The sequence below is a fragment of the Coregonus clupeaformis genome, chromosome 31, assembly GCF_020615455.1.
Source record: "Coregonus clupeaformis isolate EN_2021a chromosome 31, ASM2061545v1, whole genome shotgun sequence".
Classification (NCBI taxonomy): Eukaryota; Metazoa; Chordata; class Actinopteri; order Salmoniformes; family Salmonidae; genus Coregonus; species Coregonus clupeaformis.
The window spans coordinates 46,574,080-46,589,686 of record NC_059222.1 but is presented as its reverse complement, the minus strand read 5'-3'; the positions used below and the strand labels follow the sequence as shown (position 1 = coordinate 46,589,686).

The following is a 15,607-nucleotide window of genomic DNA, read 5'->3' as shown; positions in this document are numbered from 1 at the left end:
ATGTTCAGATGGCAGTATGTTACAAATATGTACAGTGCTATGGCTCTCAAGGAACACTTTTCTCAATGACAAAGAACGCACGCACAATCGCACACATGCAGGTGCGCACACACACACACTAGTGATGGGGGGAAAAATGTATGCAAAAACATATCGCAATATTATTTTGGACAATATTATATCTCTACTTTGACATCAAGTATTGATTTTACAATTTTTTATTTTGTTTTTGCTAGCGCTAGTTGGCTGTACCTGTGCCAAAACTCTGGTATTTTTTATCCTATAACTTGCTCTCCATCTTCGTTTGAAAAAGTGAGCCAACATGTTTTCAGCACTTTTATTTCCATGACTGATCCATGCTCTCTCTTGTCTCTCTGCAGCAGACATACAGTGAACAATACGTTTGGAACATCAAATCGCAATAAAATCACAGTATCGAATCACAATACATATAGAATCGTGAGAATCGTAAAACATTGTCACGATCGTCTAGAACAGATGATGAGGACCAAGGCGCAGCGTTGCAGGCAAACATACCCTTTAATAGAGACACGATCAAAACAACAAACGATACGTGACAGTGCACGGTCTAACATAAACAGACTTGAAACAAGATCCCACAAACACAAATGGGAAACGGACAGTTTAAATATGGCTCCCAATCAGAGACAACCAACGACAGCTGACACTCGTTGCCTCTGATTGGGAGCCACTCAGGCCAACATAGAAATACCCATACTCGATAAACAAATGAAATGCACACCCTGGCTCAACATGCAAGTGTCCCCAGAGCCAGGGCGTGACAGTACCCCCCCCTAAAGGCGCGGACTCCGACCGCGCCCACCAAACACCACAGGGGAGGGACCGGGTGGGCACTCCGCTTAGGCGGCGGATCCGGCTCGGGCCTGATCCCCGCTCCCTCTCCAACCCCCCAAAGTACCCCTGGTCCGGTCTGGCCCCGCTGGCCGGAGCTGGACTGCACACTGGTGGAGCGGATTGCTCTAGCTCCGGCGTGAAGCATCTGACCGGTGCCGGACCAGCCACCGGTGGAACAGGCACGGGCCGTGCCGGACTGACGACGCACACCACTGGCTTGGTGTGGGGAGCAGGAGCGGGCGCGCCCGGGCTGACGAAACGCACCACTGACTTGGTGCGGGGAGCAGGAGCGGGCGGACCGGGCTGACGGAGCGCACCACTGACTTGGTGCGGGGAGCAGGAACGGGCCGAGCTGGGCTGACGAAACGCACCACTGACTTGGTGCGGGGAGCAGGAATGGGCCGGACCGGGCTGACGACGCCGCACCCCTGACTTGGTGCGGGGAGCAGGAACGGGCCGCGCCCGGGCTGACGAAACGCACCACTGACTTGGTGCGGGGAGCAGGAGCGGGCCGGACCGGGCTGACGGGCGCACCACTGACTTGGTGCGGGGAGCAGGAATGGGCCGGACCGGGCTGACGACGCGCACCACTGACTTGGTGCGGGGAGCAGGAACGGGCCGCGCCGGGCTGACGAAACGCACCACTGACTTGGTGCGGGGAGCAGGAACGGGCCGTGCCGGGCTGACGAAGCGCACCACTGACTTCGTGCGGGGAGCAGGAACGGGCCGTGCCGGGCTGACGAAACGCACCACTGACTTGGTGCGAGTGGCAGGAACAGGCCGGACCGTACTGGGAACACACACCACTGGCCCTACGTGGGGATCAGGAACAGGCCGGACCAGACTGGCAACACACGCCAGTACCTCTCGCCGTGCCTCTACATCCTCCTTCCCCCTGGTGACCAGTGACTCCCGTAACCTGGCGGCCTCCTCTGCCAACCCGCTGGACCGCTCTATCGCGGCCTCCTGCTGCCCCGACGTCGTGAGCCCCCTCCTAAAAAAATTCTGGGGGTCTCTCCTCCCCGTGGGCCAGGCCTCTATAGTCCTCGCCCAACTCTCGCTCTTCTGCCTCCAACTCCCGCTATTCAGCTCCTCAATTGGCTTGACCCAGTCGAAGCTCTTCCTCCATTGTTCCCAAGTCCACTCTCTCTGCTCTTCACTCGGCTTGACCCAGTCGAGGCTGCCACGGAGATCTGCTAGGGATTTCCCTGGCGATGGCTCCTCGACTCGCTGCTTGGTCCAGTTGTGGTGGGATCTTCTGTCACGATCGTCTAGAACAGATGATGAGGACCAAGGCGCAGCGTTGCAGGCAAACATACTCTTTAATAGAGACACGATCAAAACAACAAACGATACGTGACATTGCACGGTCTAACATAAACAGACTTGAAACAAGATCCCACAAACACAAATGGGAAACAGACAGTTTAAATATGGCTCCCAATCAGAGACAACCAACGACAGCTGACACTCGTTGCCTCTGATTGGGAGCCACTCAGGCCAACATAGAAATACCCATACTCGATAAACAAATGAAATGCACACCCTGGCTCAACATGCAAGTGTCCCCAGAGCCAGGGCGTGACAAACATATCGTATCGGCACCTAAGTATCGTGATAATATCGTATCGTGAGGTCCCTGGCAATTCCCAGCCCTAGCACGCGCACACAAACAAACACCCGCACACTTGCGCGCGCACACACACGTATACTCGCATATCTTCATCATATATAGAGTGACTGATTTACAGGATAGAGGATGATGTATGGGGTTTTACAGGGGAGGTCATAGACACAAAGAGAACAGAATGACAACGTTTCCTGTGGGTTGCTGTCTTATGTAGCTGGTCTTAATGCTCTGTGACAGGTTCCCATAGCGCCTCAGGACACGGTCACTCCTGGTTGATCCCTATAGGGTTACAGGGTTGGTGAGGGAAGCAGGCAGTAATTGGGTTTGAACCCGATGCCCCAGAAGACCCTCTGAACTAAAGGCTTTAGTCTCCGAGAAGGTTAGTCATCAGGCAGGTCTCTCTTGCAAAAGAGATTGTATCTCAATGAGACTAACCTGTAGAAATTGTTCAATGAAAACAATTGATCACTGGTAACCCCTAGATCGATTTGAGCTGTGTATCTCCACTCTGCTCGGTCCCCCAGCACCCCAGCCAGTCCTACTGAGGCCTACTGTCTGTATGAGGCACTGATTGGTTGGAGTGTAAAATCAGCGCTGGACAAAGCACTAATCAGTCACACTGTTCTGGCCAACAGCCAACATACACACACAGACACAATCGCTCTGGCGGAAGCGTTGGCGCAAAAATGCAGCGCTGCGTGGTACTGCTTTTACACACAAACACACACACACACACACACACACACACACACACACACACACACACACACACACACACGTACATTGAGATAAGACCTACAGTCAAATCAATGATCTCTCAATCAATCAATATTAGCAATTGATGTTCAATTATGAGAATAGAATGGTAACAAAAAAACATGTTAAAGGTGACTACACATGCTGATAAAAATTATGAAACTACAAATGATGAATCAAACACAAATGAAACAAACCATAGTAGTATTTAAGTGCTGTGTGAATCTGATCTTGTTCATTCTCTATGCTTTCAGCAGCAGTGGCACGTCCACATAAAGACAAGTGGGAGACCTGATCACAACTCTGCTCTGCTCTGGCTGCGTGAACTGAACGGAGGCAGCGGTAACCACGACGCGTGTCGCTATGCATGCAGCAGCAGGTACAACAGCCTAGCAACAACAGCACGAGCTGCGCGCCTGACGACGGCGGTGAGTTGTGATGTGGCGGCCGTGCCCGAGATGAAAATGATTGGCTGCAGTCAGCGAGGTCATTAACAATGTAGCAGTTATAGAAACTAGGGCCTTTAATGGCTACTAGATAGGAGCGAAGAAGACTTTCTCAATTCATCTTTCCTTAACTCCTCCTCGCCTCCTTCTCAAAAATGCTTTGGTGAAGAAAGTCCTCCAATACAATTGAAAAAGAAGAGAGGAGATAGAATGCAAGGAATCACAGAATGACAAATTGAGATTGAGACTCAGTTGGTAATAATTGTGTGGAAGTAGTACCAGAACAGAGGAGTTCGGACAGAGGAGGAGTGAGGAGGGATACTTCATCAGACATGGTCTGAGGGGGGTGTAGAACTCATGATGAGTGGAGATACTGTAGATAGGAATATGGAGTGGATGTGGAATCCGATTTGGTTGGGCTTGGGCTGACAGCTGAGGATCTGACTGACTCAATCAGATCTAGACATACAAGGCAGATAGCATAGATGTACAAGAGATAGAAGACCGATTCTGAATGAAATATTGAATCACATTGACTCAGATACTACAAATCTGGGAATAAGCCAAATGCTTTTGTGTAGAATTCAATTGACAGGAATGTAGGTCTACTACGCCAATGAACTATGAACTTTAGGACTACAAGTTGTGAGTATCTATGTCAGCGGCTGATAGGCTTTATAAGGAGATTAGCCAGTATGCCTCCTTGTTATCCTAAAATGATTTCCCCAACAGCCGCCAACTCTAGGAATCAAACAAATGCCGTGTGTGTGTGCGTGTGAGAATGTGCATGTGTGTATGCATACGTGTCTGTGTTCGTTTCAGCCCTATTGTGTACTGCCATACAATGAAGGTTCAATCACTTTGAAGACCATTGTATGTCCTACATCAGCCTCTCTGACTGAACATATAGGCTTAGATAACCATCTAGTTTGGTTCAATGAAATTCAGGACAGGCTACATTAGACCTGGGGTTTGACCCTACATGTGGATCTGATCTCATCTATGTCCACTGTTTGATCCTGTAGGTAACATGATAACACACCAATTGGCTATGGATCTGCCTGGCTCTTTCTGTGTGTGTGTGTGTTTGTGTGTGTGTGTGTGTGTGTGTGTGTGTGTGTGTGTGTGTGTGTGTGTGTGTGTGTAGGTGTGTATGTGTATGTGTGTGTGTGTGTGTGTGTGTGTGTGTAGGTGTGTGTGTATGTGTATGTGTGTATGTGTGTGTGTGTGTGTAGGTGTGTGTGTGTGTGTGTGTGTGTAGTGTGTGTGTGTGTGTGTGTGTGTGTGTGTGTGTGTGTGTGTGTGTGTGTGTGTGTGTGTGTGTGTGTGTGTGTGTGTGTGTGTGTGTGTGTGTGTGTGTGTGTGTGTGTGTGTGTGTGTGTGTGTGTGTGTGTGTGTGTGTGTGTGTGTGTGTGTGTGTGTGTGTGTAGGCGTGTCTACAGTATATTCTGCCCTTCTGATACTCTGCCAAATGAAACAGAAACTGACAGTAGCATCACAATATTGTCCATCTTCAAAATGCTCACCACGACCACATTATTCGACTAACAAAATCAGCCAGCACTTTAAATAGCCTAGTCTCTAAACAGTGCAAGTATATTTGGATGCTTTGTACTGTTCCTAAATGCAGCCAGGTGTTGTGATGATTGGTGTGGGCGCATCTCTCTGTTTGCTCTGCCACCGAATTTGACATCCTATCTCCTAGACCCACCACTTCAAACATGCTGTCTCTTTCCAGACTGAGACACCTTCTGATCTATTACAGGCTACAGAAAACACGTCTCTCTTTCTCTCTGACATATTCAAGAGTTCATATATCTAAACATTTCATAGAGAATGTGTCTTCATCTAAGCACTCTCCCCTCCACAGGCAGAGAGAGAGAGAGAGAGAGAGAGAGAGAGAGAGAGAGAGAGAGAGAGAGAGAGAGAGAGAGAGAGAGAGAGAGAGAGAGAGAGAGAGAGAGAGAGAGAGAGAGAGAGAGAGAGAGAGAGAGAAGAGAGAGAGACAGAGAGAGAGAGAGAGAGAGAGAGAGAGAGAGAGAGAGAGAGAGAGAGAGAGAGAGCGAGAGAGAAAGAGAGAGAGAGAGAGAGAGAGAACGCAAAGCCCCCATAAGATTCCCCTAGTGGAGGCCATTCCTCAAACGGATTGCTGGGAGCAGAGGAGTGTTGAAGTGACAGAATCGGGCCTGCCTGCCTGCCTGCCTGCCTGCCTGCCTGCCTGCCTGCCTGCCTGCATAGCCTATCCATTATAGAGAGACTGTAGTGCTGGAGTGGTGCACAGACTAGAGCAAGCATCCTACAGAAAACACAGGCGCAGAGAGACAGCCATTTTGGATTCCACAAGCTATTTCCATGGTAAACAACTGGTGGTACATACCGTGTACTAGTACAAAGAGGTATGTGTTTATGTGTGGGGAAACATAGGCTTAAAATATTTTGGGCCTGTTCAAGGGGGTGTATATAAATATATATAAATATATTGTGTGTAGAAAAGGACTGTCTATATAGAATAGAATGCAATGTACTCAATCAAGTCAGCGCTACACATTACATTTATATCTTCACTCTGAGGATTTTATTCTGAACGTACTGAACATTTCAGAAATTGAATAAACAACTTGAATGTTGTTAGTTTACATGAGAGCGGAAGCTATTAACACGAATATGCAAGCTATTCACAAGCGTGGAAGTGTTTATGTTTACATATTGAGGCACACATGCAGTCTTTGGTCATTGGTTGATATCATGAAAATCATGGCGATGCTTCAAAACCGTTTGTGAACATAAGAAATTCCCCTAATGAATAAACAAAGCATATTTTCAACGATTTTCAGTTCGATTTTTTGCCAGAAGTATCACGACTCGTTATTTAACAGAGAAGTAAGTTAGAGGGGTGTTCTTCAAAGCACCATCATTTCACTTTCAAGATGGAAGATGAAAGATTTTTCCAGTGCTGCCGGGTTGCACTTTTCAGCTCAAGCCACCACATATAATTTATCTTACTACAGTATATGCAGTGAAATGAATATGTCTGTGCAGTCATTGATTTATTCACAGACAAGACAAAGCCATGTCATATGATAGCATGAATGATGCCAAAGGTAGTGGACAGTCTCCTACTGAGTCTTCACAGTAGCACAGAGGAGGCTGGTGGGAGAAGGTATAGGAGGATAGGCTCATTGTTATGGCTGGGATGGAATAAATGGAACGGAGTTAAACATGTGGTTTCCATATGTTTGATTTGTTTGATACCGTAAAAATGAATTCGATTCCAGCCATTACGATGAGCCTGTCCTCCTATAGCTCCTCCCACCAGCCTCCTCTGAAGTAGGACAGTATGAAAAATGTATGCACTCACTAACTGTATGTCGCTCTGGATAAGAGCGTCTGCTAAATGATTAAAATGTAAAATGTAAAAAAAAAGTAGCAGCGGCATATTATGTAAGGTTATATGCATATGTATGTGTATACCTGGAACAGGAACTACAAATAGCTTCTTTGTTTAGGTTATTTAACACAAACAACCCAATAAATAACTATAAATGCTAACCTAAACAAAATACTCCACAAGTAATTAAAACAGGGAATTTGCATTTAAATAGCATCCACCCTCATCTATGGGCTCCCTGAGTGGCGCAGCGGTCTAAGGCACTGCATCTCAGTGCTAGAGGACGTCCCTACAGACCCTGGTTCGTTTTCAGGCTGTGTCACAATCCGGCAGTGATTGGGAGGCCCATAGGGAGGCGCACAATTGGCCGGGGCTGTCATTGTAAATAATACTTTTTTCTTTACTGACATGCCTAGTTAAATAAAAAAAATTACTGTATCTCACACGCACTATGAATTGGGTATTCCCATCGGCATTAGCCTAGGGAAAAGGAGGATGGATGGAGGATTCTCCTCTTCTCAAATATATACTGTGTGACCTACATAAAACGGATTGTGCACCGCCTGAATCTACCTTGGATACTAATCAGCCTGGCTTGGTGTGTGCAGGATAGCCTGGTTAAACCAGACTGAAATCTGCACTCAATGGGGAGGGTGGCGCACTCTCTAGTAATGGTAATGATTACCAATATCATCTACGTGTGTGTGTTCTCATGGCTGATAGTGAATAATATTGAGAAATATGATAGAAAGATGAAACATCCAAGTCATGCATTACATATGATCCCTGTCTAGTGACTGACGTGATGAGCTGTTCTCTTTTGTCAGCAGATGATGAGACAGCTGATTGACTAGTGTGTGTGTGTGTGTGTGTGTGTGTGTGTGTGTGTGTGTGTGTGTGTGTGTGTGTGTGTGTGTGTGTGTGTGTGTGTGTCTGTGTGTGTGTGTGTGTGTGTGTGTATGCTACTTGTGATGTGTTGCTCACTACTTCCTGCTTCCTGCTCACTAGAACAGCTATTCATTACTGCAGTGGTAATCTCGGTTAACCCAGCACTAAAGGACAGATGCTCGAATAAGTTCTAACTCCATACGTGTTAAGAGAAGAGAGAACCGTAACGAAGAGCTCCACCTTCTCTCTTTGCAAGTTACAGCCCGAATGTCCCCCTCCCCTTCCGGAATTAGAAAACACCTACGAAATGGTGAATTGTCCAAAGCACCGGAACTAATGCTGCTTGTTATCTCACGCATCCCGTTGTATCATGACAGATCCACACTACCATGTATGTTTGTGTAGTCTGTCCACGAGAGATTTCAGCAGTGGGGGTTGTGGTTGTGAAGCCTTTCTAAGTCAAGTTGTAGGTAGTTGGGAATCCCATTACTGTTCACTGACTGTCTACTGTCTGTCAGTCAGTGATGTTAGCCAATAGTGTGACAAGTTGCCATACACAGGCAGTCTCCCCTAAAGGGTTTGATAATGTGCAGAGTAAAGAGAGACGACTTCAATTGACTCACATCAGACGATCATTGTCAGTGACTGAATACTGTATATCTTACAATGAGTAGACTGGCGTCTTTCCGGGTAAAAGAAGGACAACAAACATCATCAGTCAATCAATCAGTCAAACCAACTGAACATTGCTATAACGTACATACAATCTCTTACACATTTCACTGGTGTGACAGTCAAACAGATTGCAGAGCAGTTGCTGCACTAAGAGGTGTCCCCCTGTTGCTAGTTTTACCACATGGATGTCCCATCAGAAGGTTATACTGTATGTTCATAATTAGTGATGGTTGTTGATCATACAGCGCTGTCGTTACAGAGTCAAGTTCTTCTAAGTGTGGCTCAGTTGGTAGAGCACGCCGCCAGGGTTGTGGGTTCGATTCCCGGGGCCACCCATACGCAAAACGGATGCGCGCATGACTGTAAGTCGCTTTGGATAAAAAAGTCTGCTAAATGGAATATTTTATATATTATATGGTCCCATATGGCTCAGTTGGTAGAGCATGGTGCTTGCATCGCTAGGGTTTTGGGTTCGATTCCCACGGGAGACCAGTATGGGAAAAAGTTTTTTTTAAAGTATCCACTCACTACTGTAAGTTGCTCTGGATAAGAGTGTCTGCTAAATGACTAAAATGTAAATATATATTATATTAAAGTAGGAGAAACCTAGCCTGAAATCACAAACTGAACATCACTGTAGACTAAACTGCAATACACATTTTACAAAGGTCATCCTAGCCTGGAATCACAAACTGAATATCACTATCACAATATTCAGTTTAGATTCCAGGCTATAGAAGAAACTAATGAAGACCATTACAAAGCCTGTCTTTCTAAGGGAGTCATCAAGCACCCCTGTTTATGTTCCTGCTGGAGCCTTTGAGCCAATGTGTGTGTCTCTCCCTTTACTATCTGTGTCAGTCATGATGTAAACAAACCATATGCTATCCACACAGGTCTCCCACAGTGTCAGAAGGCAATCTGGTGTCTGGAAATATCATATCTCTGGTCATTACTATGAATTATCCTACTACTGTGTGTTATTCTGTGGCGATGCCTGCTAGCTGACCAGACAACCTATTCTAACCATTTAAACCAAGATACATTTATATATTCAATAGAATCGAACAGAAAAGAACCGAATAGAACCAAATAAAATCGAATCTAGAATAGAATTTAGCAATAGTCAATCATCACACCATTATTAACAGTGACAATGTTTACAGTGGTTACATCATGGTTTGAGTGGGACGTGAGAAAGAGCTGGACATTAATATGTCTTAAGGTGGCCATAGAGAGTTAGGCTCTTCAGTCACTTCTTTAGTAACCGTGAGGATATGCAGTTAGAGCATGGTGAATACTGTACGGGCTCCTAAAGCTTTTCTTTGTGAACCCTGGCTAGGAGGAGATGAATGTAGCCTATGTATTAAAAGGGTGTATGTGTGTGTGTGTGTGTGTGTGTGTGTGTGTGTGTGTGTGTGTGTGTGTGTGTGTGTGTGTGTGTGTATACCAGTGCTTGTAGCGTCCTGCAGCTCTTTCTCAGTACAGTAGAATTGCTGAAAGTCAGACCGACCGCCAACTGGCTTCAAAACAGCATGTTGAAAGAAGAGAGGACAAATGGTGTTTCAAAGAAACACAAAAAGAGAGTGAGGTAGAAAAAAAAATAGAAAGAGAGGGGGGAAAGGGAGAGAGAGAGAGAGAGAGAGAGAGAGAGAGAGAGAGAGAGAGAGAGAGAGAGAGAGAGAGAGAGAGAGAGAGAGAGAGAGAGAGAGAGAGAGAGAGAGAGAGAGAGAGAGAGAGAGAGAGAGAGAGAGAGAGAGAGAGAGAGAGAGAGAGAGAGAGAGAAAGAGTGTGAGAGAGAGAGAGAGAGAGAGAGAGAGAGAGAGAGAGAGAGAGAGAGAGAGAGAGAGAGAGAGAGAGAGAGAGAGAGAGAGAGAGAAAGAAAGTGAGTCAGCAGACAAGAGAAAAAAATGACAGGCAGATAGCGTGGGAGGAAGATGAGAGGTAAAGAAAGACAGAAGGAGAGAAGGAGAGAGAAAACATCAGGGAATTGCCTCTACACTCTGAAGCTCTCAGACACAGCAACAACCTCTGAAGTCACATCCATGGGACACAGAAACACAAACAACAATTCAAGACAGATTCTCTTGGTATGTGTACATACTGGTCGGCTTGAGTTCGGTTACCACGGTAGACGGCGACCATGGCGACCGTGAGATCCACTTCCTGGTTTGAGAAGTGAATAGCCTATATCTTTCAGTGACTTCCAACGGGCACTCCATGAAAAGAGAACTGTCAACAGAATTGTGAAAGAAAAACGCAAAGATGATTTCTAGATAGCCGAACTCATCTCTCATATCTCATCATGTTCTCAGTGGCATTTGGAGATGTTTTGGAAATTGAACTCATTCTGAACCACAAGTTGTCCACCATTAGGTTAGTAAAGATGTAATAAACTACTATCAATACCAAATTGGATTTTGCAGCAAAGTCAAAGAGGGGTAATCCATTTATCTGTCAGTCAATATAACATAATGCAATCCTCCCACGGGTGAATTCAAGTCAGTCTGTCACTCAGTGCCGTTGACAATGACGATGACAAACATGAGTCTGGTAATATGATTTTGAGAATGTCTGATGGCATTCTCTTGGCTGCTATAATGCATTGTCCATCGTACTTAAAAGATTCCTTGTCATCCCTTACTCCAGGTCCAGGAATAATTCCATTACATCTTTTAAGACGACTGCACAGAAGAAGAAGAAAGGCGGGGTCAGAGACAGTGGACAGACAGACAGACATTCTCTCTATCTCTCCTCTCTCTCGCTCCTTCTCTTCTCCTCTCCTCCCCTCCCTCTCTCCATCTCCCCCTCACAGTGCTATTTTCCCCAACCAGTCAGAGCTTGCATGCATCGCAGCATTCAAAGAGTCCCTTGATGTTTAAAATAGGTCTCCAAAAACAGGATTAAAAATTAATTCACTTTTTTTCTTAATTCACAAATATTGAACCCTCCTCCCTTTCACTTCCTTGTTCCCATTCTCTTTACACTGACAAAAGACTGAGGAGCATCCTTGTTTTCTAAACGGCCCTGTTGAAAAAGACACATCTATAGGGATATGTATAGTGTGTGTGTGTGTGTGTGTGTGTGTGTGTGTGTGTGTGTGTGTGTGTGTGTGTGTGTGTGTGTGCGCGTGTGTGTAAAACATGTATGTATTATTATTCCGGAGGGTGGTGCTCCCTCCCGCTATAGCTGTGAACAAAATAAATAAATACATTAAATAAATAAATAAATGATAATGTAATAACCCCAACCACAAACAATATTGATATCTACACAGACCCTATCAATCATTCAGTCTCAGCTGGCCTATTCTATTATTGTAAACCTACAGTACGCAATCCACTTTAGATTATGTATCTACTGAAAGCTGTTTCTCCCCTGAAGCTGATTCTGGTCTGACTAAATTCAGGTTTGTGCCTTTAAAGCATAATTACACTTTATTTTTTGGGGAGAAACGGCCATGCATATTTTATGCAAAGTAATGTTTTTCTTCTTAAGCTGAAAAGAGTGGAGTGACGTCAGGTTTGAGCCAGGAACATCAGGGTTGTTTTGAAACCAACCCGTTCAGCAACAACTCCATCATCGCTAGGCCACTGTAGGTCTGGTATCGCCAAGGCAACAGCACGTGACTGTTTGCTCTCAGCATCTGATGTAGCAGACATATATGCTAAGAGCTTCACCTTCTGCTGTTTAATTCCTTACAATCTCTATATATTGGAAATGAGCTAACCTTTTAGAAGGTCAACTCTGACCTCAAGTTGGTGGAACTCTTCAACAGCCTAAGGTGAATGTGTGCTGATCAGTAACTGAAACGAGCAGCTCTAGCAGTTTGGCCCTCCTGCAGTTTGAAAAGTTATTATTTTGGAAATGGATGTAAATGTGTTTCAGGGACATTATCCCACTTCAAGCACATAAGGGCCAATTTCCACAAGGAAAGAGCAGTGTGTGTGTGTGTGTTCTTGTGTGTGTGTGTGTGTGTATGTGTAGCATGCACACACTACTGTGGAGGAGAGTGATTTATTATGATACAGCAGCACTGTCAGCATTACACTGTATGGAATTGCAATCATTGGCAGAGAACCCAGGCTAGAATCCCCCATTGTTCCAAACTCCTAAGCTGCTAAGAGGAAGCCATCAAGGGGGTGAGAGAGACTGATGTCATGGCTGTGGCCCAGGCCCAAATTGCACACTGTTCCCTATACTATCCCCTATATAGTGCCCTATGGGCCCTGGTCAAAAGAAGTGCACTATAAATGGAATAGGGTGCCATTTGGGACTGGGCCATACATACAGGCAACGCTCCAGAAATCTTCTCATGTGTGATGCACTGCCTGTTGCCTCCACATTTAAACACGTACAAGGTAGTCACTTTGGCATTTCTAGTCTCAGGGACATTGAAGAAGATTATATTAAATGACGTTTGGGCTGTGTTGGGAGATTTTGTGTATCCGAGAAGGATGGTGTTTTGTGTAGTATGTGTATTAGAGCGCTATGGCTGCAGGCTGTGGTTGACTTGACGGTCTGCCCCACCCATGACCTGGATAACAGTTATACTGCGATATTATAGGAGGAGAGGAGGTCAGAGAGTGGGGGAGGGGCAGGGCTATATCAGTGAGGGAATCCTCTCCCCTCCTATCTTTTCCTCTCCTCTCCTCTCCTCTCCTCACATATAGCCACCATGCCTCAGTGACATCGGAATGCTCTTTCTGTGCCTTTAGTGGAAGCACTGATGTGAATTATGACCACTGGGTGTGTATGCATTTGTTCAAATGAATATGGTCATGTTATGTTTTTGTGCATGTGCGTGTGTGAGTGCATATGAGAGAGAGAGAGAGAGAGAGAGAGAGAGAGAGAGAGAGAGAGAGAGAGAGAAAATCAAAAGAGTAGGCCTGATTAAGAGTGTCCTCATGTGGATGTCATGTGCGCGCACACACACACACACACACACACACACACACACACGTGAACAGAAGGAGGAAGAAAAGGACTAAAGGAATGAGCCTATCACAGACTCTCGGCTTGGCGTTACTCAGTAACCATGGCAACTTACTCCGGTAGAAATGCACGGTGAAGAAAAATATGCAGAAACATAAAACACCTGTTAGAATCCACCTGACTTCTGTAGTTATTTCTGAAACGCTCAAATGTCTTTTATAATAAACACATGAACACAAACAGGTATATGGCTCCATGTTAGGTCTATGGGAACCTGCTGTGGAACACCCTGAACATGCCCTGCATGTGTTAGTAAGTACCAGCCTCATAAGCATACAAGGCAGGCAGAGAGTCCAAGGCTACGCTACAATAGACTGCAGGATTCAATACAGACCTGTATAGAGTAAGAGGTGAATGAATGGAAGGAAAGAAGGAATAGAAAACGAAGCGAACAAGAGAAGAAGAAACAGAAGAAGAATACATTTCCTGCCCAATTCTTATTTGATCAAATCACAGGACAAAAGAAGCCTGTACAGGAAGGATTAGCATCATCTGTGTGTTTTACTGTCTATGTCTTCACCCAGAAAGAGACGTGCAGTTAATCTGACCACAAAACACTACCTTCTCAGAAATATAATACTTTTTCCAAATAGTACTTATTGTATTGTGATATATGGAGAAGACATTCTAACTCATAACAACAGTTTCCATCCTCTTATCCAGCACAACACGTACGAGGACTTCATGTCTTATTTAGGTTACTCCTATGGATATTAGTGTGATGTTTTTCACTAAAATTTTATATAAGCATGTTATGATTACCCAGAATGCCCCCTGTTGAAGCTCTGTGGGGGGTCTGGGGGTTTTGGTTCACCTCTGCCTGTACCCACCACTGTACACACACACACACACACACACACACACACACACACACACACACACACACACACACACACACACACACACACACACACACACACACACACACACACACACAGAAAGTATGTGTGTCCCCTTCCTTCATGTAATATTGAAAGGATAAGAACAGACAAGGCTGTCTAAACCTTGGATTATGGTACCTCTGTTTCATTACAGTGTGTGTGTGTGTGTGTGTGCGTGTGTGTGTGTGTGTGTGTGTGTGTGTGTGTGTGTGTGTGTGTGTGTGTGTGTGTGTGTGTGTGTGTGTGTGTATTGTAACTTTGCACAATATACAAAAAATGTGGGCTGAGGCTGTTGAAGTGTAGAGTACAGAGGCTATAAAGTTTTCCCCATAGCCCACCTGAACTTTAACATAGTCTACCTACCTCCTCCCCCTGTCTGTCTGGCCTGGTCTATATCTAATACCAGCCCAAGTCCCAGCTCAACACACATTCTCCAGGAGAGAATGTTTTTTCTTCTTCTTCTTTAAGTACCCATTGTGTGGTGAATGTGGGAGGTCAAAGGGCGATTGTGTCATAAGGGAACTGAATTCCATTCCAGAGGGGATTGAGTTTGGAGACTGAGAGTTGTGAGAGCCTTGGTAACAGTGAAGTGCACTTGCTAGAGCCACAACGCTTTTGGTGGCATTACATTGCTACTGTACTAAACACACTTAGTTGGTCTGCTACACTCAAGTGCACTCAACAAGTCTACACTCAAGTGTTCACCACAGTACACTGCTGCACTATAGATATGAACGACACGATTTGTTCCTCTTTTACAGTAACACCTGAGGGAACTAACAGGAAAGGAGAGCAGCCTAGCTCACCATGTAGTAGTACCTAGACAACAGCGATAAAGGGATATGTGATTCAAAGACAGAGAAAGGGAGGGTCTGGATTTCAGATCAAACCCCTTTGGCACCTGATCAGTTGGAAAAGGGCCTACTTTCCGCTAAAGCCTCACCAGGAAAAACTGGGGATCAAGCACTGGCTATTTGTTAACTTTTTGTGTGCTTTTCAGACGTTTTACTGCATTGTTGGGAGCTAGTAACTTAAGCATTTCACTTTACCCGCTAAACTTTGTACGCAACCA

The 15,607-nt window shown here is 45.3% G+C and overlaps 1 protein-coding gene across 1 annotated transcript in view; it reads right to left on the bottom strand.

Moving 5' to 3' along the window:
* The window catches only part of gpm6ab (glycoprotein M6Ab), a 62,123-nt gene that overhangs the window by 42,424 nt on the left and 4,092 nt on the right, over nt 1-15,607 (bottom strand). The window lies entirely within an intron of this gene.